Raw genomic sequence first — 27,532 nt, forward strand, 5'->3', positions numbered from 1 at the left:
AAAATTGAAAATGAAAAATTGTAACAAAGAGAAGAGAACATTTTTGATATTTTTTTGTCTTACTATATTGTTATATCTTTTTATATAACATTAAGTCTCATATCCGAATTAAAAACTGTTTCTTTTTTAGTATTATATCTCATTTCAATTCAATCCTTAAAACATTAGTGATTTGTGAGAAAATAATCATATGATTAATATACGTTTGGTTTTAGTTTTGATGGAAAGCGTCAAATGTAAGGGCATCTGCCTAGGAAGCAAGGCCGGCGCTACCATTTAGACAAACTAGGCAACCGCCTAGGGCGCAAGCCATAAAGGGACGCAAAATATCAAGTTATCTTTATTCATACTTCATTAAAATATTAAATTAAATAATGCTATATGATTTAGATATTTTCTTTTTCCTTATCCCTCACACATCACTATTTTACTATTTAATTATTGGTTCTTTTTTCTTCCATACCTAAATGATTTGATCTTACCGTTATTTAAAATTCAGTTAAGATAAATATTTTAAAACGTTAACATTTTAAAATATTAAATTTCGGTATTTTATAACTTTTATTTCCATTGTAAATGAATTATAACAGAGAATTTTTAAATTAATTAAAAGTAAAAATAAAAAAAGCTCCATTTTTAGAAGGATTACATATTGTATATTACTTTGTATATTATTAATAAAGCATACCAAAATAATTTTTACTTTTTATATTTAAAATTTCATTTTGAAAAATATCCAACTTGTGAAATAAGGGGCGAAATTGTAAACTTTGCAGGGCGAAAAATAACCTGGTACCGACATTGCTAGGAAGAATATCTTCCGGAAAGACTTCCTATGGGAAAACTGGCCCCTACTTAGATGTTAGATACGTGAAAAAAACTTAAAAATCTTCACGAGATCAGCCATTAGACAGGATGAACCCACAACTAAAACAATCCAGATGACTCAGATCCGTAATAGTCATAGATTTCTTATGATCAAAATATAATCTATATGGATGACAAAGAATCCAGTTCATCATGATGATTTAAAAAGACAAACAGATCAACATTGTTTTTAAATGTATAGTTTAAACAAGATTTTTTTCTTGATCCCTTATCCACCCTAACCGACTCTATTACGAATTGAACCTATCAGTGACCAAGTGAACCGCTGATAGGTTCAATTCAAGACCACTGAACACTGGTCGTAAGTTCGAGTCTCGTCAACGGGCTGGCATGTGGAGTTTTTCGGATTTTCTTAGGAGCCACTTTCCCGCAAAATGTCCTCCTCGGGTACATCAGATCGCCTACGTGTTGTGTTGCGTTGCATATCCCATCAAACTAACCAATCCACCTTTTCTAAAACAAGATAATTGAATTTTATAGTAACATAAAATAAAAGGCTGTATTGAAAAGCATACAACTTTACAGCAGGGCCCAAGATTTTATGCGAAACCTCAGACGATTACTTCATCTCTTCCCTATTCGAAACGATCCATGGCATTAAAATTAAACATTATGAATTCCTAATACTACGGAACACTAATGCAAACACAGTTTAATATTTATTCACTGTATATTATTTAAATTAGTCGATGGCTGTCGCTCTATTAATATAAAATCTACCTATCTATCAACGATTTGAAAGCAATTTCCTGATTAACTATTATTAAATCTACTGTAGATCTGCCAAGGGGGTGCCTCCTGGAACGATTATCTATAGGAAACTGTCCCTCTTTAGGTGTTAGATATGTGAAGAGAGTGTAACATGTAAATTCCATGTAATTATCTCGTATAAACCTCTCCATCTCATAGCCATTCTCGGTAAACTCCCGTGGCCATCCCATTGGTCAGATGCGAACCCGGGACCAACTATAAGTGTTTAATGTATTATAAATGAAAATTAAAATATATCAAATACGTGGATAATTCATATCCACGTATGTTGAGATCTACTTTAATAATAATCTTTGTAAATAAAATATTTTAATTTGTAATACTTTAATGTTTATTTGCTGTAAATTACAAACAAATAAAACTGGAAGTGCAATCTTGAAATATATTTCAACGAGATTATGGATTTCGATATTGATTTTTGCAAATGTCGTACTACTAAGTAACAAAGTTTCATATTCAAATAAATATAAAAAGTTTTCATTTAAAAATTTATTGATATTGAAAAGCAAAACAATATTTTATTAATTGAAAATATTTTTGAATTATAAATTAAATTAAAATTTAAAAAATTACAATCTTTTACGCAGAAGTTTTCATATTTTATCTTTTTAAACTTTATTTTAAACTGAATTTTAAGAATTTTCTTGCTGTAAAATGTGTTCAACAACAGATTTTTTAAAAAATAACATAACTTAAAATGGAATTGTGACTTTTATTTTTATATTTGCGTGCCGTATTTAAATATTTACATTAAATTTAACACGACTCTAATACGAAAGTAAAGAAAATTTATTTATTTATATACGACAGTAATGAAATATTTTCCATTATCTGTTAGGATATTTTATGCTCTATTGCTGATTTATTCTCTAGACGTTTCTCATAAATGCAAAATGAACTCGGCCGTTGTCATAGTTTTGACCATTATCTTCTTTAATTACTACAGTTGCTACGTATATACTTTAATCCTTCTCAAGTATTGTTTTATGCTTCAGTTTATATTATTATTTCTTCTTGGTGGTGTCTTTAAAACTTCGAATTTTATTAAAAATTTCTATTTTACTACGATTTGAAAATACTCCAGCCAGTGGCGTATCCAAGATTTTGAAAATACTGCTCCAAGCAGATTCGGGGAGCCCTAATACGTTCCTCTTGTTGTTTTTCGCAAAATGTTACTTATTTACCCTAGAATTATTTAATTTCCCAATTGAAGTTATGTATTATTACATTTAATTTTATTTTAAAGTAACTAAAATTATTGATTTGGTATCAAGAGGATGCTGAACCACCACAAGCAACAACAAAGATTATTTTTTTTATAAAGAGGCAAATTTTTGAAACAAAATTTTCAAAGGTGTATCCAGGGTGTCCAGGATACTAAAAAGGTTGGTATTCAGAGTGTATCCAGGGTGGGTACTTATGATGCTGTAGCGTAAGCACCCAAATATTTAAACAAAAAAAAAGTGATTTTCTTTGTTTATTTCTACATTAATTTCAATTAAATCCACTTTATTACTTAATATTAATATATGTAAATTATCTGTTAACAATTAATTTTTCTGTAGATATTGTACTTGAATATCTAAAAATCTTCCTATTTATAAATTATTCAAATTAATGTAAATGTATTAATCTCACATTGTAAACTTAATATAAGCCTGTGTGTATTTCAGATATTTTCTTTAAAATAAAAATATTTAGCATTTTCATTGTATTGTACAACAATTTCATTCTTATTGATTATTATCGATTGATAACATGAGTATACTCGCTAAGGGTCCAGACATAGAGAGAAAAAAACTAAGCTTGAAAAAGAACCGAAGTGTAATAAATAGTTCGATTGAGATCTATTGGAAAATTTGAAGATGTTGTAGAGAAAGAATCTGTTTTTTTATACAATAAAAATTGTAACAACTCATAGCTACACAATCCTATTTTATACAATAAAATTTACAATAGCTACACGATTCAATCTATTCAAATCGCTTCCGCTTCTTGTCCATTATTTGCTAATTTTTAAAAAATACTGGAAAGAAAATGCTGAATAATAATTTAAGAAATTTTATTTTTATTCTTTTAAAATTCAAAATCTGAAGAAATTATAAAAATCACTCTTATTTTTTACTGCACAAGGATGTCTGTTTACTGTAAATGATGTTATTCTAGGATACTGTGTGAATACAAACAAAAAGAAAAAAAAATGCTGTTTAAATAAACAATTCCTCTAGGAAATTATTTATAAAATAGTTCTTCAATAATTATTATGCCTTTGTGTCCTTTTTAACTCTATTTAAAATTTATTTTGTATACTAGTACTTTCTATATATTAACAGGACTTATTATACTGGAATAGTCCAGTATAATAAGTCCTGAAGAAGAAGAAAAATACTGGAACTTCCAGTATAAGTCCTGTTAATATATAGAAAGTACTAGTATACAAAATAAATTTTTAAATAGTTCTTCAATAGTCTACAGTTTTAAAATTCTTATCGTTCGATTTTAACCAGATGTATGCAAGTTATTATAATGAACTCTTGCTAATCCGGCTTCTCAATTATTCGACATACCTCCATTGCGATCGCCTATGAGTTTCCGTCTTCATAAAAATGTTAGTCGTGTTACAGGGTCTGTAACACGACTAACATTTTTATGTTTACTCTTGTCATTTCTTGTTTACTCGAATCTCATTTATGTTTACAGTATTCCATGTTACTGTGAATAAAGATTTGCACTTACTGTACACAATTTCACAATAACAAAAGCAGTAAAGCTCCAAAAAGAATCAGTACCATTGTATACTCTCATTAACACGGTACTCTCGCTAATCTGGCATTTATCTGTGCAAGAAATGGCCGAATTAGCAGGGTCTATGTACTTTTTCTGCTTACTGATTTATTATTTTAGTATAGCTCGCAACCAGAAGCGGATTTCCACGTAAGCTAAACAAGCTGCAGCTTAAGAACTCACAATTTTACATGTATCATTATTTGGTGGAGGAGAAAGACCTATTATATGTTGTAGCATAGAGCCACAGCAGTTAGGGCATCTTAAAGTTTTATAACTGAATTTCAGTAAAAGTTTTAGTTTTAAATAATATTTTTAAAGCATATTTATACTCTAGAATTCAATTTTTATAGCATGTTTAAATCATAATACTGTATAATATTTTATAAATTTTTAAAATTTAAATGTAGCAAATGTAGCTCTATAAAACTTAAGCAGAGTACAATAGTATTTATATTTTAAAAGTAATATTAAAAGATATCTGTTAGAATGATTGCGATAAGAATAGAAAATAAGTTTAGTAATTTCTAGAGCTCAGATTATTGAGTAACGTTGCAAATTATCGAGTAAAAGGATCCAGGTCACCAATTAGTTTCTAGATTTCTAAGTGGAGCGATTAACTAGAGATGTTGGCTGGTGGTTAAAGACCCATTAAAGAGATTCCAAGGGCCATATATCCTACAAACTTCATGTTAAAAACTTTATATTACTCATAACACCGCCGAAGCAGTAAAAAAAGTACTTAAGTAAACATGAACTTTTACGTTCTGGAGATGAAAATTACTTGTATTAATATAAAAAACAGATGAAAAATAATGCAAAGTTCGTCAACATTACAAGATTTTATGTCCAAAACTTCATTTTTCATTGGAAAAAAAAGATACATTCATCACTTTGATAAACGATTTTAGGGTGAACATTTTCAATGTAAATAATAATTTATTTTAAAAAAAGACTGGAAATTTTCCAGACTAGATATATCCAGTTTCTTGTTTCATTGTGCTTACCAATAGCTGAGTGGATAAAACCATTAAACAGAGGTTGCGGGTTCGCACCTGACCAAAGGGCTGGTCAGCTGGTCACGTGGAGTTATCCGGGTTTTATTCACGTGTCTAACGCCTAAAATAGAGGTCAGTTTCCCATAGAAATATTGAGTTGCCGTATCCCATCAAACCTTATTTTGTTTCATAGTATTACTGTTTTCAAAGACGATCCATTGTAATAAAATATTGTATATTGTTTTATAATTATTTTAAATGTAATTAGCTAAATTTTTAAACCTTCTATTTAATTTTATGACTACTTTATTAGAATATAAGTAATATTTAAAAAAAAAACACAATGATGACAGAATAATAATGCATGAAGCATTTCATGGATGATGTCTCGTTGGAAAAAAAGCGGAAATTTCTATTTTAATGACCTTGGGAAATGTCCAAATTGATGAAAAAAGTAAGAAAACAAAGTAAAACTCTAATGACTTTTAACTTATAAACTATTTTTAGATTATTCTATAAATATAAAAATTATCTTTTCTAGTTTAATTTAATAAAGATATTTCTTTTCTAGAAGTAATTAAATGTTTGTAATTAAAATCTTTAACATTTCCTATGAAAAAAATGGTGTATATTTTGCAATGAAAAACATTATTTTTTCACTCGTTGGAAAACATTTTTGAATTTCTTTTAAAACAAAAACTTTTAACGCAATTTCATGTATTAAAATTCTCTGAATTTCTGACATTATTACATATCAAAATTTATTTTCAACGAGATAAAAACTTGACTACTTTCGCGAATTTTTCACTGTTTTTTATTCTCGCTAAATAAAATTTCTATTATTTTTCTTTTCCATAAATCCAGTAAGGCTTTATATTATTCGGAATTGTTTGCAATCCATTTGCAGATATCCTTATCAATCAAGTAGCTAAATACATACAGCAGTAACTTATCAATATAAACCTATGATCTATTCTATAGAGTTATAAGTGTGGCTAAAATTCCTATAAATAATAGCTCTTATGATAAAACTGGATCGATTCTTCTCGTTCGATTTGTCTAAAAATAGATAAAAATAATCAAAAATTATATTCCAGAAATGACTCATTCGTAATATAAAAAGTAGTTTTACAATTTTTTTAGTAAGAAAAGTGAATTATATTATTAAAATACAGTCGAACCTGCAATAACGGCCACCTCCGAACAACGGCCGTCTTTTTCTGGAATTTTTTCTTTTCTTGAACAATTTGCGAACAAAATAACCTTCCAACAACGGCCATTTCTAAACAACTGTCATTTTTTTGTTTCTGTTTGTGGCCGTTGTTTACAGCTTTGACTGTAAATGCGTAGAATTTTCCTTTTATATTTGATATACATATAAAAAGTAAACATCATTAATTCTGCTTTGCATATACTGCACTATATTTTATAATAGAGTCGAACCTGTAATAATCGACTACATCTAAACGGCGGCCATTTTTCAGGAACGTTTATTTGTTAACACAGACGATGTCACGAAGACAATAATTGCCAACACAATAAAGCTCATTAAAAATAAATTTTTTTAAAATTCTTTTTCAAATACATACAAAATTCTCTCCCAACAATGGCTATTTTTAATGCTTCCGTCAGTAGCCGTTGTTCAGAGGTTTCACTGTATTACATAATTTTCGTTCTATAGTTTATTTGGATAAGAAAAAATTTCGTATTTTTAGCCAAAGACAATTTGTAATTCGTGTATTGTGAGAGTTAAGTACTATGAATTGCTTAATGATCCTAAAGTAAGAAAAGTAAGAACACTTAAGTAAAAAGTCTATAGTTCTTGTTATCTCCACGCACTTGTATGAGAAATGGATGAGTCATTAATAGAGACTGTTAACAAAATTAACTTGGTTTATGGGAAGTCTTGCTTTTTCTTCAAGATTTCTTGCTGGTTTCTAGTGACCATCATTATTTTCATACCATCAAATAAGAACGGTGCCTTCAAAAGCAATGTTAAGCATTCTTTTATTGCTGTAATTTCTTACACAGACACGAGAAAAACGATACTGAATTTTCAATTTGCAGAAGTGATTAAACTCCTCCATAAAATTTTATCTACAATTTTTAAGATTTGTCATTTAGTTATAAAGAATAATCTAACGACATCACTTCTTAAAAATTTCGGCTTAGTTCTTTTAAGGAGGATTAAAGGATTTACACCGTTTGTTGTGTTAAATCTGATATTGATGATCTTATCTTCTAAACAGATCTATTTTTATTGAACACTTACTAATTGCTTTATCTGAAATAAAGTAATTAGAAACTGTTTTCATTTTAAGTTGTTCAATTAAATATATCCTAAAAACGGATCTACAAAGTTTTAATACTCTAATTAGTGAAGTGATTTTGGTCTGGTAATTTCTTTTAATGCATTATAACTTAGTAAACTAGCAACGGAAGGGATTTACTAAGTAGACGAAGAGATTAATCCTAAATTAAAAATTCATTTTATTTCTGTTTATTAATACGTAACAGTGAAAATAATTTAAATTTCTTACGCTACAAGTGATAAATAGCCACGAAATTCCCGAACGAAGCTCTTAAGAAATGACATTAAAAAAATAAATTGAAAATAAAGATGATCTTTCTTCAGGATATCATCAGTTAACTCAGTCTGATAAATGAGGTTGTACTGTATTTTAAAACGAAAATCTTTTTGTGTTTAGAATGAAGTTATATTTAAGATAAAAGAACTTACAATTTTAATAAAACTTAGAGGATTTTGAATATATTTAAGAAACTTGCCACCACTAGAGGCAGAATGAATAAAACCACCAAACACTGGTCACGGGTTCGCACCTGACCAACAGGTTGGTCATGTGTAATTAAGTTTTTTGGGGGGTTTTGTGTATCTAACACATAAATAAAGACCAATTTCCCATAGAAAGCCCAACAGCGGATCCAGAAATCTTTAAGAGTGAATGCAGGAAGAGAGCAATATTCCTTATAAATTTTTTAGTTTGTGTATCCGGTTTTACTCGGAAATCTCCAAGTAGAAGAGTATAACCGCGCCCTGCGTACCCCCCTAAACTCCGCCCCTGCGGAGACACCATTCCCTTGGCAGATCGCCCATATGTTGCGTTGTCACGTCCCATCAATCTAAATTTTCTAAAAAACAAATCGCTAAGTAAATTCGGCAGAAAATATTTAATTTAAAAAACTATATTATAAGCTGTTGAAAATCAATTATCTGGTTTAAAAAAGTATATATATATATATATTTCTTTTCTATTAATAACTCTCATAAAATTTATTAAAATGACAACGTTTTAAAGAAAATAGTACAATAATAATTTAAGAATACTAAAATTTTAATTTTTTACTATAAAGATGCCATTACAAAGCCTTAATTTACTAAGTATTTTTATGCAGTACTTAATTCTTCATCCTAATTGTTAATGGCAATTATTATTTTTTATTTAGGAATAAGAAAGATTTAAATTTGACTTCACTCCTATAGAATTTGTATGGGAGTAAAACTTTTTGACAGTTTGACATGTAGAAAGAAAGATATAATAAGTTAAATAATTCTTATAAGCAAACAGAGAAGATTTCTTTCTATCGAGTGCATCAATACTCTAGAAAATTCATTCCCAAAAGGAGAAACTATGACGGGTTTCATATGAACGAGACTTTACTTCAAAAGTCGTTTTGGTAGTTTCATTTTTTATTTTTTATTTTGGAAAATCTTGAAACCTTCTTTACAATAAGCCGTTGCCTCCGAGTGATTGACGGAAAGGAAAATTTTTTAGTTGAAGATAGCCTTCTAAGAACGAAAGAGAATTGTATAAACATTTCCTACAGTCCTTATAAGTAGGATTGAAGATTCATAAAAGTGGCAAATAGTACTCTTAGGAATATACCCTAACAACTTCTTGCAACATTTCGGATATTGGAGATTTTCTTTTATAAATTGCAACACATGTATTAAGAGAAAAAAAATATAATCAAATACTTTTTTTAAAAAAGAACAAACCTTGTTAATGTATGTTAAAATTTAAAAATAACATTGATACAAAGAATTGTGCGAATATATAGCCTATACAATAGAACCTCCGATAATACCATCTTCTCCCAATAACGGATACCTCTAAACAGCCGCCAATTTTCGAAAGAATTTTTAAACAAAATTGCTACAAAATAACTGCCTATAACAACGCCAATATTTTATATTCCCGACGGGGCCGTTGTTCACAGGTTTGACCGTATATTACAGATTTTGTACATTATAACTAATTATAAAAATAAAAATAAAAGTCTTAAGGTGACTTTTCACCTTTCCGGTTTTCTTTCAAAACAATTCTTTGAATAAAATAAAGATTCTCAAGATAACTTTTATAACTATATGATACTATATTTCTTCCTCTTATTTATTCTAGTCATATCGACTCGAATATCTTTACAATTCAATAGTTTCTCTTCACAGTAAATATAGTAAATCCTCGAAAATATTTCAATTTAATAACGTTAGCGCGCCATTCGGCATCGTTAATATCGCTGAAAAAATGTATTGTTTTTCTTAAAAATGATGAAATTTTTAACATTTTCAAGACTTATTGCTGAGCTGAATGAATAAATAACCTTTTTTATCTCGGAAGCTATTGAATATAATCGGAGATTAGTGATCAATCTGTTGAGTTACGGTTCATCGACGATGACCTCAATCTTTGTTTCTCTGTACTTTATGATCTTTTACTAAATTAATTTTTTTTATTATTATAATCGTTAATGCAAGATGTGCATGGGATTTTTCTATTATTATTTCAAATCGAGCTAAAAATTCCATTTAAATATTTTATTTTCAATGGGTTAAATCTTTCCTATTATGTTTATCGATTTTTTAACGTTTTATATGCAAAATATACAAAGATTTTTTAATATTTTTAACAGAATTGTTCAGGTTTTTTAATTATATTATATAATTATATAAATGGATTGAATAATTTCTTTTGTGTTGTACTGTTTCTTGCGATTGATTTATCTATCGATTCTTCCATCCATTTTCTGACAACGATCTTTCTTATCTTACAGATTCTTGTAATGAAGATTCCGACATTATCTGTCTAATTCTATATAATATTTATATATTACATCTATCTTTATTAGTATCTACTCATTTTATATAAACAGAAAGCATTATTTATTTATATAATAGAGTCAAACCTCTGAACAATGGCCACTAAAAAGAACATTACAAAATAACCTCCAAACCAAGAGCCTTTTTTTCCCTTCATATTTGTTCAAAAGAAGTTGCAAAACTGCAAAACTGCTCGCTGTTTAGGGGTGTCCGTTTTAAGAGGTTCGACCGTATCTAAATTTACAGCAACTTTTTCAGTAGTAAGGATTATATTTTTTATATTATGTAAGAGAATTTTATAGATTAATTTTGTATTCAAATCTTTCAAGTTAATTCAATCGATTCTTTCTTAATCTCGAAAGTTAAATAGCTGCTCATTATAAATGCAAATTTATTTTTATGTAAAATTGAAAAGTGTTTTTTTTTTCTTATTAAGTGCTATTTATATGGATGGAAATATGTAGAAAATCAATTGAAAGAATAAAACATGTAAATACAATACAACATAGCTAAAAACATGTAAGGTATAATGAAATAAAACGTAGTCGAACCTTCAATAAACGGTAACAATCATTTCAAAGACTTATTTTTGGAATGGTTCACCACTGAACACTGGTGTTCGTTATTCACAGGTCGTGGGTTCGCGCGTAACAGACTGCACTTGGATTTTCATCACGTGTGTAACACCTAAATAAGTGCCAGTTTCCTATAGAAAGTCTTCCTGGGAGGAATGTCTTGCATTCCGTATTCCATCAGACCTAAACCTTTTTGAAAAGCATACAAAATAACCCGCGTTAAACGTTCCCGTCAGTGTCGGTTGTTCGCCGGTTGACTGTATGTAATTGTCACACGTAGATATAAATTATTTTAGCAACAGTAATAAACATGATTATAGGAATAAAGATAGAATGGAAGTATTAAGTTGCCGATTTTGCTGATGCTTTTACAATAATTATAGAAAGTTATTATCCATGTTTTCTGATAATTATTTCTGAAAGCTCGGTAGGGAATATTAAGTAATTTATGTTCCTCCGTTCTTCTTTTTTTTTTTTTTTTTGCCAAAATTACTTCCATCTCCATATATCCTAAGGATAAAATAATCTAGTTTCCAATGACAGATTAGTCTCTTTTATATTATAATCATATTCTTTCGTGTCGTTTATCATTTCGCAGGATAATTCTTTTCACTGAATTAATTTCCATTCCTTTCGTAAATAAATGCGTTTAAAAATTAAAAAAAATGGCAACTATAATTGATTATAATGGAAGTCGTTCACCAGATTAAATTTAGTTTCCTTAAAAATGATTAATAATTTAATTAAAATTCCCAGAGAATAATTAAATATACAAGATTCTTACAGTAATAATTTTATATTTTGTGATGTTAGCTTGGATTTAAATGCATTTATTCTTTGTAACATTCACGTAATTTCGATTTCTACATTGTCATTACGGACAGATATATTCATGCTCTTATATTCTTTTATTAAAAATAATCATTTCCCTCGTTAGTTCAGGTTTAATGTTTAGTAAAATTTTAGAGGATATGATCCAATTAAGGAATTATCACGAAATTACAGCTTATTATCATAATTTTTCAAGGGAAAAAATAATTTTTTTTTAAAGTAATTGAGATCCGTTTTTCACGAATGAAGGCTTTTATTCTATTAAATTTAACAATTACTTCGCGCACCATTACGTTCTGAAGGGGGTAAGTTGATAGGTTTCAAAAAAATCACTGTATAATCCAGGTAACAAATTTGACTTCTTATATCACTGACTATAGTGAAAGATGTGAAAGCTTGAAGCTTTTTAGAATTTAGAAAAGCAGGAATACGAATTCAGACTTCTGCATCTCTTGGGATGAATAGATTCTGAACTTTTGGATAACCGAGAACACTTTGGAAATAGTCTGGAAAATAATTTCACTTCTTCATTCTCTTGGAATGGTGAAGATATAGGCAGAAAACTCCACAATTCTTCTTTCTAAAAAAATTTCTTACAATTGAAAGCTTTAGACTCCACAAAACCTCTCTACAAAAGCTGTAAACTATTTAAAAACCTACTCTAACGTTATTGTACATTATTTTACTATGAATTTCCTGTTAATTATTCTACCTGAATATCCTATTATTTATTCTATAAAATTTACAATTTTAATTATAAAAGGTTTTTCAGATGCAAAATTGTTCAAAATTTCTTGAGAACTTTCATTGAAAACAGAAACTATTTACATTTAATCAATTAAACATACGAATAAAAATATTATCGCTATTCATTATTAGTTTTATACCTTTAAAAGTTTATTTCTATGTTTAATTAAAGCTGGGAAAATTTAGAATTTTAAAATAATTTTATACAAATATTCTAAAAATGTCTCCAAATTAAATATTGATCACATTTACTTGAAAACAGGATTGATTCAGGCTATTAAAATAAGTTAAAATCTAATGTAAAAATTTAAAATTTTAATGAAGTATAAAAAAATTAAGTAAAATAATACTTTTTATAATTAAATTATTCACTACTTAAGATATTCGTCTAATCATACAACGTACGAATAAAATGTAAAGTGCACTTTAGAAATTACTTAGCTTCTTTTTTAGATAAAAACAATCTAAGTTATATATGCATTTTCAGATTGATTTCATCTGTTTTGTGACACTGGCACGTGTAGATCATTTATAATGAAAAGAAAATTCATTGAAAACATTGAATTATTAAAAGCTGGTTGGTTTTGCTGAAAGAAGATAGCGCAACATGTGTGCAGTCTAACAAGAGGGATGCCTTTTGGGAGGACTTTCTACGGGAACTGGTTCTTATTTAGGTGATAAATACCTGAAGAAGATGAGGTGCGAACCCACAACCAATCTTCAATGGGTTTTATTCATTCGATTATTGGCGGGTCTTAATTTTACTAACTGCTTGCTTATCGTATAAGAAAATCTTTATCGCTATATTTTATAATGGGGTATGAGATATGATTGTTTCAACATCATAAAAATTACTTGTACTATTTTTCAATCACTATGTATAAACTAATATTGCTTATTGGGCTGCGATTTGAAAAAAAATTGTAGACCTATAAATTCCCACTGTCTGTCCTTCCTTAATATTTAGAATAGTGTTAGCCAGATGAAACTCGAGATACATTTGGAAAGGATAGGGGCAGGATACCACGATTAACTGTATACGAACATTTGGTTTAGAAGGAAAGTCATATTAGTTTAATTTAAAATGCTTTCCTGAAGGGAGTTAGATAGATGACCGGCATAACTATATTGATAACAGGAAAAGTATGATTTACAGGGGCAAGACACTACTAAAATTGTAAACATTTTGACGATATCACAATAAATAATTGCCAATTTTGTTTACTTTTTTACTTTTTAATTACGGTAAAATGAATTTATATAATTCATTTTAACGCAATTTAATTACTTTTCTACTATTTTTTTCTTTTTATATTGGATCCAAAATGAAAAACATAATTAAAAATTAACAATAAAGTCTGTAACTTAAAAGAAAGTTCGAGTTTGTCTTTTGTTACACAAGAGACATTGAAAATTTAAAGTAACCTTTCAAGGTGTTATTTTTAATTATAATTCTCAAAATAAACTAGAGTTATGGTAAGATATTTATTATTATTTTTTAAAATATATATTTAAAAGATAATTATCGCCATTAATTATGTAATAAATCAAGCGCAATTAAAATATGTTCATATGCATTTTAATTCTATTCATGCCTTATATTATAACTTTAAAATAAAAATAAAAAACAAGCAGGGCATACCCGTTGCCGAGTGGCTATAACCACTGAACACTGGTAGACTATTTGGTCACGGGTTCGTGTTTCCACAATAGGCGAAGTACCAATATATATATGAAAGTATGTACTGTACTGTACAGTACATATACCTAAATATGCATGTCTACTGTTAATGAAAGATATAAAAATTAAGAAAAAAAAACTTTAGAACAACGTTCGATTAAACAATAATTTGCGATGAGTTGGTTGAGTGTTTTCGTGTCTTTACGGATTTCCACGAAATACGAATTGAGAAACAATTCTCCTAAAAGTTATTATAAAAATTTAACTGTTATTTTTAGACTTTCTAAGAGGTGTTTGGTTTGATAGGATAGGGCAACGCAACACATAGGTTATTTGCCAAGGAGGAAACGTCTTTATCAGATGCTAACAGACGATTTCTCCTTGGCATCTCCTGGCAGAGGCTCACTTTCTACAGGACACTGGTCCATATTTAGGTGTTAGACACGTGAAGGAAACTCAAGTTCCTTACAAAAGAGGTTTGTAAAGAAAACTTTAAGAACCTGCATCCAACTACCACTGTTTATTAGTTTTAGCTACTCGGCAATGATGAACATTTCTAAGACTGAAATTCTATTCCGTGTTGAATATACAAATATTAAATGAAAAATTAATAAGTTATGTTTCGAACTTTTTGAGATCTTTCCATCTTGAGAGCACTAATTGGGCCTTGTTTTTATATCCCAGTTTATATCCAGGACCAAAATGGTGGCAGCCGGATTATGAAAGAAGATGCAACATATGAAAATTTGTGGATTCGACCCAAACTTCTCTGAATTGGCAGTCTGTCTTCATGAATACCGCCATAGTAATATATGCTAAATCGGTTTTCCTACTCCTGCTTTAAGGATTGCAAATAAACAACTAAATTAACTAGAAATAAATATTACTAAAGAGCTTAGCTCATTCTATCTATTATACGCCAAACCTGCAAACAACGGCCACTGACACGAACAACAACCATGTACACACAGTATACACAGTCGTTGTTTAGAGGTAGCCGTTGCTAAAAACTATTTTATACGAAAAACTTTAATAATAATAAACTTCAGAATAGAATAAAACTATTTATAGATAACTAATATTTATATGAAAATTTATTATGTAACAAATATTCGGTTACTATTTGATATTCGGCCGAATACCAAATACCTAAAAACAGGAGTAAGAAATAACGAAAACACAGTAAATTAATCATTTTTGTAACTTTTATTAATGCTGAACATACATTTCAAGTTCGAGAAAGCGCAATTTTTTACTTATTTATCTAAAAGATCAAAGGAAAAGTAATATAACTAAGTTATATATTTAAGAGATCAAAAAAAGTAACAAATCAAATGAAAACTACCTACTTATTATGTATTGATAGTTCAGTCATCTTTATACTCGTATATAAAAAAACAAGTCTTGATAGGATAATTAACGCAGAGCCGAAACTACTGGTGCTAGAAACTTAAAAATTTGAGGGTGTTCCTTTTGTAAAGTTTAGGCGTGCTAAGAAAAGATTTCCCATTTTACAATTACGTGACTCATAGCCTGGTGATAATGGAGAAAAGAGACAGATAGGACGTCGGTATAAGTCACAGTTATGATTTCACAGATTCGAGACAGCTTGGTAATCTGAACGGCCCCAGGCTTTCGCCCGTTCAAGCTAAGTGACTTTCATTACAAGCATTTAGCTTTCCGAAGTCTACGAGAACAGTTATTTGGCATTGACGGCAACTATTCGTTGCAATATTAATAAATATATTTATATTAAAAAATGTTTATTTATTTATATTCAGTGATAATTGAAACTGAAATTGTTTCATTTATATTTTATTATTTTATTTTATCATATTTTTGATGCATTTGAATAAAAATAATATTAACAACACATATTTTATAGACTTTATATTAATATTTTAAATATATTTTTATAGAATATTTTATTTAAAATAATGAATTATTAATATATTATTGGCGTAATTTCTTACTTAAATTTACAAATTAAAAATGAAAAATATGGAGTTTAAGCTTCCGAAACAAAAAGAAATGATGGAAAAATAAAATAGATAATTAATTGAATTTTTAGAGAAATTACATAAAGTAAAAATAATTATTTGTATGTTTGTAAATTAAATATAGGATATTTTTAATTAAATTTCATATTTTAAAAAGATAAAAATCGTGCACTAATCAGCAGAATGACGTCATGCAACGCGGAGACATCTGTGGTAATGAAATTTTATTTAAAACCAAAAAAAATATTAATTACAAAAATGTCTGCTAGGGTAGTAAACGGCGCTACAATATCATAGCTGATAACTCAAAATGTCTCAAAAACTTACGTTACATATGGTGCACTGTTTTGTACGCGGTACGCACTTGATAACAGTGACATATGTGTCATTGCTCTCAGGAAATTTGCATAAACAGATACATTTTCATGTTTCCGATAACGAAAGCCAGCATATCGAGCATGCCGTTGCGTGCATCGATACATAAGTTTCGATACATTTTAAGCTTACACTACGGTGTTGCAGCGCCATTTACCATCCTAGCGGACATTTTTGTAGCTAACTTATTTATTTCATATAAAATTTCATCACTGCAAAGTCTCCGTGTGAAATATGACACCATTATCCTGAATATTTTCTGAGATATATCTTTTTGAAACGTGAACATTGTACAGTATATGTAAAGGATGAAAATAGAGGGTGTTCGTAATTAATTTATAGACAAGTTATAAATATTCTTTACCTTGAATTATATTAATGGTATCCGAATCAGTAACGTAATAATTATTCGTTTATTTTTAATTGATGCGTCTGCTTTGAACAATAGTTAAACTGAAGATATTCTGAGAACAAATGTTGTTTTCCAGGTTTTAGAAAGCGTAGATTTTTTAAAAATAAAGTTTATTGATTCGAAAAGAAATGTTTTTATTACATGTTACGAAATAGAATACAGCAATAGAATTAGATTTCACAAATGCATTTAGGATATATAAGCTTACTTTAATAGAATTTTGTATTTATCTTTTTGTTCATATGATGCGAAATAAAGTAGTACACAGAAGCGTCTTTTACTTTAAAAAATGCTATAATATAATTTATTAGGTTGTTTTTTTCTAATTATAAAAATCGAATTATGACTAGTGTATAGAAGTTTATTAATTTTAGTGCTTAGCGGTTCAAGACATATTTTAGATGCATTCGTTTTGTCAGAGTAGCTCCCACATTGTAATAATAAGCACAAGAATGACGTCATTTCGACGTCATTGATGTGCTTTTTATTACAATGAGCAGACGTAGAATGAAGTAAAATTTACGTAATGGTGTACAGTACATATTCTGACGAAACGAATGTATCTTTTATGAATAAAACGGAATCGTGTGATAGGAATAAGTAACAAACCTTAATTATCAAAAAAATTATATACAATATGCGTTATTAAAGCAGTGTATAATGAAACAATCTGCTATAGCATTTTATTTCTTTACGATGATTATAATTAAGGTTAAGGATTAAGGTGTTAACATACTGCTCTGGGAGACTCGGAATCGAATCCGAGCAATCGAATAGCCCCAGGAATTTTTCCGTATCGTCCACCACCCAGCCTCCCCCATATGTGGGTTCGGCCTGTCCGAATCCCCTCTTAGTGCTCCCTCTTATTAACATGATAACTTCTGTTTATATTTTAATTTTTTTAATTTACATAGCATAAGTTTTCATTTTCAAATGTTATTTTAATTTTTTTAATATTATTAAATGCTAATATATTTTACTGGAAACAAGTACAAACAATTGTTAATATATGACTAAAACTTTGCAGCATGTTTGTGATGAAAGTATTCTAAGTTTGCAAAAACATATTTCTAGTTTCAGACATTCTTATTTCCATGATAAATGTTCTTGGTTTTTTTTCCTAATAACAAAATGTATATATGCATAAATCGAATCAGTCATTCATACGAGTATTATTTAGAAGCAAAGAAAACTTTCATTGATATTTCTCTGATAATGCTTTTTATTCTATTCTTTATCTTCTATTCAACCTTCTCTGTTATGCATGTTTTATTTTGTTAAAATATTAAAATATCAAGTCGAGTTAAAAATCTTTTAATTCTAATTATCTTTTCCTCCCCTGAAAAGTTTCTAGAGGAGGCAAAGGACATTATAATTAAAAGAAAACTTGGTAAGTTTGCAGGGAGAGACAAAAGATAAAGTAAAACTTGAATAAAGTAAAATAAAGATAAATTTGAAATAAATTCATAGCATATTGACATTTATTTTCCCAAATTAATGCTTCTTTTATTACTTTATCACACAAATAAATTTTTTATTTCCAATTTTATAATACATTGTGAATTTTTAAAAAAAAATACAGACTTAAAAGTATTATTTTATTTTTCTTATGAATAAATTTTTTCATATCACGACATTAATTTTACTTCGTCACAGTAGTAGAGGCACTCGATATCTTAAACAAATGATGATGCCGTGTGTTTTATTTTCAACAACATTCCTGAAATCAATAGAAAATGAGAGCCACACGCTTCAAGAAAATACACAACTTCACAAAAGAAAAAAGCTTTCACGCATAATTTCACCTATTGGATTCTTAATGGAATCTTTTCAAAGAAGCCCACTCCCTCTACACGTGTAATTTTTTTATACAGAAAATTTTTATTTTCATCCTTAAAATCTCTGTAAAGTAATTTATTTTTTCCTCTATTTTAATTTAAATACCTAATTTTTTTTTAGAGTTTAGTTGATTTCGATCACGTTACTTACAGCGTCAAATGCTGATGTTATAATTTATCCTTCAGGTAAAGAAAAGAGATGCGGATGAGTGGAGAGGCAGTTAAAATACTTCTTGGAAGGGGGGATTGTAATCAGTAAACGTCGTTTACTTTAGTTGTAAAGGCTGTTTCCGAAAGCAATTGGCATCCTGATGCAGAATAAATATCCATCGTTGGCCACTTTGCTGTGATTTGTACTTTAATGTTGTTCATATACAGATGAATATTTTATTTTTACCACTTTATCGAATATTTCATTATAAATTAAATTTAACTGAAGGTATTAACCAAGATTCATTGAGAGAAAAAAACTTTTCCATTGTAATTTTCCAGATACGCTTACATTGAATTTTAAAACAGCAAATTGTTAAATTCCTTTCGAAAATTTAATAATCGACAAAAACTGAAACTGAATTTCAAAAAGTGATTTAATGATGCTTTTTAAATCTCTCAAAATATTTAATAATTCATTATATTGTAACACACGATTTTATCTTTTATTTTTTAATGAAAGCTAAAGAAGAAATGCGTTTTTTCTGCTGTTTCTTTGCTTAAATAAAATTAAAGTTTTTTCTTCTTTTTTTTTGTTTTAACTTAGTTGAGTTCATTTAAAGTAAGTGAAGAACTTTTACATTGTTTTCTTATTCCATCTAATTTATTTCGACCTGTTCAATAGCGCAGTAGTTTTTTTCACTTTATTAAAGATATGGTTTTTAGGAAATGTTAGCTTGAAAAATCATTATTTTAACAATTGATAAGTCGTTTAGACTTTTTTTTTGTCTCTTCTTATTTTTTTACGACACTACTAGAGAAAAAGTTGAATTTTTCAATGTGTGTTTGGTTGAAATCTATTTTTCATTAATCTTTCTTTATTTTAATTATTTCATTATTAAATATAAAACTTTAATACCATGCAGTATTGATTTTCATCATTAAAAAATTATTATTAAATCGTTACACACTTCAATTACAAAATAAACAACGAAATATTCGCGGTGACAACTTCGTATGAATATTCCTATTACAGTACATCGCGTGATATTGTCACTTTTGCCGATGTAACAACGAATTTCATGTAAAAATATATAGAAATAAATAATAAAAATTCTATTAAAAGTTTAAAATGTTAAATTTAATTTTGAAAAGATTGTTTTCGTTTTGTTTTTGAATGATAATATTAAATATAAATGATTATTGATGACGCACTCAATTTAATATGTCTAAATGTCAATTTGTTCTCTTATTAAAATAATTCTTTGTGCTTGAACAATTCTCCAAATAAACACATCAAAATTTCGACTGTAAATTATTTAAAATTAAAAATATTAATTCTTTTTATCTCTATGCTCTTACTGTTTTACTTTTTTGTTTACTTGGACCTTGTTTATTAATAGGACTTATTATGCTGGTGTAGTTTCTGCTTTGCAAACAGAGGAAATCTTAGTTCCTTTTAAATAAACAAATCAAAATTTCGAAATGTTTCTTGTCAGATAGAAACAATTATTAAATTAAGTGTGTTGCTGAATAGTGAGACATTTGTGCCACAACACATTGTATGTGGATACACATGTCAATAAGAAACACTTAGTAGAGTAAGTGTTTTTCTGAATAATAGGACGTTTATCCCAGAATGCATTGTCTGTGGATACATATGTTTCATTGTGTTTTTTTCAGAAAATTTATTGTATATAGCAACATATTGTTAACGTTTTTGCAAAATCACAAATTTAACAATCGATAATGTTTAATAGCTTTTAAAATGTTTTTAATACATTAGTATTAAATATTTAGAATTTAGATCATTTTAATCAGTTAAAGATTTTTAAAATATATTTTATAACGAGCAATTATTTATTGTGAAATCGTCACAGTGCCGGGCTGCAATTTTTAATCATATTTTTAATTTATTTAATTTAAAATATACGTTCTCCATCTCAAATTACTACAGGGGGTGATCGGTTAACGAACATAATCCGTTCCAAGACTTTGTTCGCTATCCGAACTGTTCGTTAACCGATTATCGATTTACCATAGGTTTTTATGGCAATTTAATTAATTCGTTCTGGAGACCCCAAAAAATAAAAAAATATATACTTTCTTACTACGTTTATTTATATGTAATAATAAAAATACATATATGCACAGTCTTGCATTTTTATTAGTCATGGTTTTTCCGTTTGTAGGGTTAAAGAATATGTCTATTGTCGATTGCTTTTCTCTCTTCTTCAGATTTTTCAGAAGTAATTAATAGCATTGTAATTGTAGAGATCCCCAAGCCTATTAACTTCACCATTGTTTTGATGCCACACTAAGACCATTGTTCTGACATTCTCCCACTTCTTCAAAAGATCTTTAATAGCAGATATCGGCATTAATCCTCTTTGTTAGAAGAAAACATATTTTGCCAAGTTTCTTGGTGTTTTTCATTCAAGAGTTTTTCTGTCGTCAGATCAGTTTCTGGTTCCATTATGAGGTCTTCAACGTTCTTTATTTCTCAGATGTGATTTTTGTTACTCCTTTAGCTGCTTGAATCATCTTGATTATACAGTATCTTTCTTAGATAAGATTGAACTGCGGCCTATTGTAGACCTGTTCAAGCCATATTGCCCAGCAACATCAGACATCTGCCCACCTTTGCTATTATACTCTCAACTTTCGAAAATAAAAACCGATGCAAAACTTAACGAGTGCCCGCGCGACAGTTTCGCGAATACTATAAAAGAATTGTTACTGTCAGAAAAATAAAAGGCTGGAATTACGAGGGATAGTTTCAAAGTTCGGAGGAATACTATTCGATCAGTGTATACCGGGTTGAGCATTGATATCGACGTCTCCCGCGCTCCGAAAAGTTTCGAATTGTTGCCTGAAGACAAGGGAAGACCAATCGATATTCATTATTTTGCGTCGCTTCTTCTTGTGTTTGTTCTGTGAGGTGTTCGTTATCCGAACATAAAAATGTTTCGCGAAAGTGTTCGTTATCCGATTCGTTCGTTAACCGATCACCCACTGCAGTGTCTTTTCCCTGTACTTTTCCTGGAGTTACATAGATGACCGGAGTCACGCTGTTCATCTATGTAACTCCATTCTGTAAAAAATATTTAAATTGAAATCCTGTGACCTGTTCTCTAAGTTTGATGTTCTTATGCAGTTAATCGGGGCCTCCTGCCCCTAATCTTTCCATATTGCATCTCATCTTTGATCTATCTAATACTATTTTGATGATTAAGGAAGGACAGATAGATGAACGACAGATTGACGACAGTGGAAATTTATAGGTCTACAATTTTTTTTCAAATTGCAGCTCAATAAAACTAAGTTTATTCCGTTTGTAAAATAAATAAAATATTACATAAAATTCTGGTTTTTAGATAAAAATTATCGTAAATATTATCAAGGAATTTCAAAAGATTATAATTAATTTTATAAGAATTACGTAAAACGCAATTCTTATAAAATTAAATATAAAATATATAACTTCAGGTTATTGTGTTCGCTATTAACAATTTACAAAAATCATTTTTTTCATTTATTATAATATGTAAATTTTAAATCTGAGGAAAAAAGTCTATTTTTTAATTGATCGTACAGGCTTATTTTTAAATAGATAATATCTGAAAAGTTTTTTGTTTATTTTTTCTTTACTTATATTTAAATAAATCATTATCAGTTATATTTTTAAGAGAATTTTTTGTGTATTTTTGTATTAACAAATTTCAGTATTCAAATAAGTTGAAAAATGTAATTTTTTGTATACATTACAAGAGAATTGTACTTTTACTTCAAACTGAAAGTGTTTGAAGTACTTTATTTGAGCTTAAAGTTCAAAAGCTCAAATATTCTTTAATTGCAATAATATGCAGTTCATCCTTTACCTTATTTACATTCAACCTTTTTAACAATATTTACATTACACATTTTTATAATTATTCTGAATAATACATAGGCCTATATAACTGAGTGTAAATTTCTGAGTTACCTTTTATGCCTCTCTCTCTTTACTGTGTTTAATGTTATACTTTTGATAAATTAACTTTCCTTTAATTAAGTTTACAGTTTTTGAACCCCTCCTTCCCTATTGTATACAATAATGCACAGTACTTTGGCCACCCCCTTTCCTCTTAAACCGTTCACGTAAATTATGGAGGCTCAAAGTAATACTTTAATTTAAAATTACATACTGGAAATAATATTTTAACGATTTTACATATTTAATACTCATTAACTTTTAAAATTAATTTTTAATTATCCAATTCATTTTTAAATAAAATATTGTACACAAAACGAATATTTTACAAACTTAACGACTCACAAAAATGATTTTATTTTGCTAACATATTTGCTTATGATTTCTGGAGATAACAATTAAAATAAATATATGAAATATTTAAAAATAAATTTCACAGTCGAATTTATCTAAGAAAATAAAATAGCATTCAAAGCTTCTTCACATGCACCGATTTTGTGATTGTCTTCGAGTATCGTAAGTAAAGCGATGCGAACACTACACGATTTTATGCCCAACGTAATCTGTTTGCCTATTTTGACGTCGCAAAACGTATTGCACGAGAATTCGAAAAACACGACATCGTGTTCCTACCAACAACCAATCAGCGAACGTCTCGGATGGAGGTCACCATTTTTGTTTGGAAATACAGTAGAGCATCGATTATCCGACTTAATTGTGGACTGGGGTTGGTCGGATAACCGAAAAGTATAAAAAAATACATTATTAGTATAGTGTATTATGCCTGGTTTAAATACTAGCCTCTCTTTCATGGTCGAGCCAGTGCTGCCAGCTAAAACATGCAAAAATCTAACAAAAATAATATTAAAGTAGCTAAGACAACCAAATATTGTAGCGCCACATCACTAGCGGATATTTGAATTTACTGATTAGAACGCGGTCGGTTAATCGGGGATCGGATAATCGATGCTCTGCTGTACTGTATCACGTGACTGGTTTCTAGAGTGCTTTCTCTTCAAGCATTGATGGACAACACTCGTCCTTCAATCACGATTGGACAGCAAAATCGTGTAGTGTTCGCCCCACTTAAATAAAAAAAAGTGCGTCTTTCATATGGATTTCTATTTATAAGTGAATTGTTCTCTGTGTCTTAAAAAAATGCTTTTATAAGATTCATAATCAATAAAACAAGTATCAAGTAGATCACGTTACTTTTCTTTTAACTTCGTTTTGACAAGAGTATCGTATTAACATAATGAAAAGTATGACTTGCAAGGATCTGATTTATGTATAGGCTCGTATTTTTCGTTTTAATAAATGAATTTGATCTTCTAGAGTTAAAAAAATAAAAATACTTGGTATTTAATGTCTTTTCTCCTTTGATTCTGATAAAAATTCTGAATTTTTTTTTTGTTTTTTAATTTGAAAGCTTCGTTTAATTTAATTATTTTCTAAAGACGTCGGTTTCAATGAATTAAAGAATAAACGGAAAAATCACGATAACTTGGATAAACATAGTTCAATGTGTGCGAAAGTGGGATATGTTACTGGCAAAGGCATGCAGCATTGATATATGAAATTCAAATGAGATTTATGCAAATACGCAAGAACATAAAATGTGCTGTTTTTCAGTGAATCGCCAATTCATATGAAGTAATAAAAAAAACATTTCGAAAGAGCAATTTTTTTAGAATGACTTCGAGACATAATTTACCAGTAATTACGCTGCGGAGTTATAGGCAGATTCGAAGCCTGGCAAAGTCAGACAGATTTTGCAAGATGGCTAAACTTAAGTGGTTCTGTGGGAGTCAGCTTCCCAAAGATAGAAAGCTCCCCAAGACCTCTGTAGGGCTGAGTAGGACTACATCTACGATTAACGTGAGATCTATGACATACAGAAAGGACAGTATCAGCTTCTGCTGAAAGCAGAAGGCTCATGGAGGAGGGTTATATGCTAGGCGATCAGTAATATGCGTGCACTAATTCTCTGCCACGAAAGGGAATGTTTGAATTGGGTACGTATGAATTTGACTCTAAATCAATGGAGGTTCGTACTTTTTACGGATGAGTCAAGATATGTTTTACAAAATGAGTGATTCCCGACGGGTTTTCATCTGGAGAAAGCTATAGGGACGCGATATCACTCCTCTGTTATCTATGAAAGAGACAAATGTGTACTGTGCTTGTATGGAAAGATATTCCTTCAGATAAACGTATCCCGACTTACGCATGCTGCCATACGTAAATCTGACTACTCAGCGGTACACAAATGATATCCCGCATTCCTGCTGTAAGCAACCGCAATTGGTGGCATATTTAGACTGCAAGCCGATAATGTCTAACCTCAAACAGCTCGTCCGATGCAGCAATACCTTGAATAAATTGTCCAAATGAACTGGCCTGAATATTCTCTCGACCTAAGTCCCCATCTTGCATAACTGGGAGGATCTTGGTAGTCACGTTGCTGTCCTTTATTCCACCAAATATGAAATAGGGTACGATAAAGAATACCACGTTTCATTTAAATTGATTGTGTATTTTTTGAGTTACCATATTTCCATTTATTCTTTAATTTATAGTTTAACTAAAGAATAAAAATCTTAATTGCATTCATTTATAATAATTAATTCTTATTAAAATATTCAGTATTAAACTAAATTACGAAGAAAGATTTATAGGAAGATGCATTTAAATTATCAATTTAAAATTATGTAATGAGAATTTTATTTAAAATAAAATTCAGATAAAAATAATGTTAAGAATATTTGAATAAATTCGTTCTAATGCATTTTTTTTCCTTCTTTTTTACTTTTCCGCTCCGTGGGCACTTTCCATACCTATTGTAGGTTCAACCAAGCCCTAACACGGATTCGATCCCCAGAACGATAGACAGACTCTAGATGTATTATAAAATTAGTTACATTGATGTAATTTCAATCAATTTTACTTATAAAAATTTTATTTATTTATTTTTCGAGTCAACGTCCTATCCATATGGCCCACCAGTGTCCTAGTGGATAACACCACTGAACACTAGTAGTTGGTTACGGGTTCGCGCTTCATCATTTTACTATTCCAGCTCTGTTATATATAACAGGGAAAGTATGGCGATTGGTCAAAAATTGACCCCAAGATTTTTACATTTTTAGACTCAGGGGATCTTGAAACGTCAAGAAATGCAAAAAACATTGGGGATTTTGTCTCTATGCATGGATGTTAGTGTGAAGCACAATTTTGTTCACCCTCCTTGAGGCTTAATAACTGCTGTGCTTTTTGTCAAAAATTTCTGAAATTTTGCAGGGAGGCTTGTGTATTAAGGGAATTGATGCAATTAAATTTTGATTATTAAAGGTCGCGGAGTGGAGAGATAAAGTGGGTCGTGTGTCGTATATCGAGCGGGGTCGGACTTTTACTCGTTATTAGTATTTACAATTTTTTTATAAAATTCATTTCTATCCTCCAAATTAAGCTTTTTGCCATTTTATAATAATTAAAATATAAAACGTTTCTTTAGTAAAATATCATAACAGATGGTGCCACACAGTTTTAAATGCTGCCGGGAAAGTTAAGCAACTCGTTGCCATATTTTTTTTTGTGGCAGTTTTTCAGATTTTCTTCACGTGTCTAACACCTAAATACAGAAATACAGGCCAGTTTTCCACAGAAAGTCCTCCCGGAAAGCAACCCTTGGCAGATTTCTCAAGTTTTGTGTTGCCTTATCCTATCGAACAAGTAGTTCATACGATAGGACAATAGGATCATACGATTATAAATGAAATATATCTTAATATTATGTTTTCGTAATTAATTTAATGAAATTATACATAGTCTATATATACACACAATATATACAACTTTAAGATATTACTTATCTTTATATACTGAATGATTTTACTAGAATCACATAATTTCCATGAGAGTAATGTGAATTATCTGGTATTAAACTTCGAATTCTCATACATATTTAAATCAAAATTTATACATATTTTTTTAATTTTTCGGGTGAATCCATTTAATTTTAATTAAATTATAATCGCCTGTTAAAATATTTAAAGGAGGGTGCAGAAAGGAAACAATATGCTTTATCAAAGTTCTTTTACTACCTCAGTACCCGGCTTTACTCGAGACAAACTCTCAGACGGGGGGTACAACTGCAGCTTACCTCCTAAATTCGCTCCTCACCAGCAAATTTCTGTATATTATCTTTTTATATATTAATCACTATAGACTTTAACATTTCTGAAGTAATCGTTACAGAAAGAAAAATATTATCTATCAGTTTTATAAAGTAACTGCAATCATAAACTAATTAAATTAAAATTTTCTTTTTATCAAATTTTCCTCTGGGCTTCTCGTTAAAAATATATTTAAAATTCATTTTATTTCAGGA

The 27,532-nt window shown here is 29.1% G+C and overlaps 1 protein-coding gene across 2 annotated transcripts in view; it reads left to right on the plus strand.

Annotated features, from left to right (window-relative positions):
* The window catches only part of LOC136974563 (5-hydroxytryptamine receptor-like), a 72,387-nt gene that overhangs the window by 38,616 nt on the left and 6,239 nt on the right, over positions 1 to 27,532 (plus strand). The window contains exon 2 of one of the 2 annotated variants that reach the window (XR_010880654.1): positions 15,079 to 15,183. The exons of the other annotated variant lie outside the window; for it this stretch is intronic. The gene's annotated coding sequence lies outside the window, so the exon portion shown is untranslated. Of the gene's footprint in view, positions 1 to 15,078; positions 15,184 to 27,532 lie in introns of those variants that run through there. 2 annotated transcript variants of the gene reach the window in all.

Source organism: Centruroides vittatus, unplaced genomic scaffold (genome assembly GCF_030686945.1).
Source record: "Centruroides vittatus isolate TY-2023 unplaced genomic scaffold, ASM3068694v2 contig_350, whole genome shotgun sequence".
Lineage (NCBI taxonomy): Eukaryota > Metazoa > Arthropoda > Arachnida > Scorpiones > Buthidae > Centruroides > Centruroides vittatus.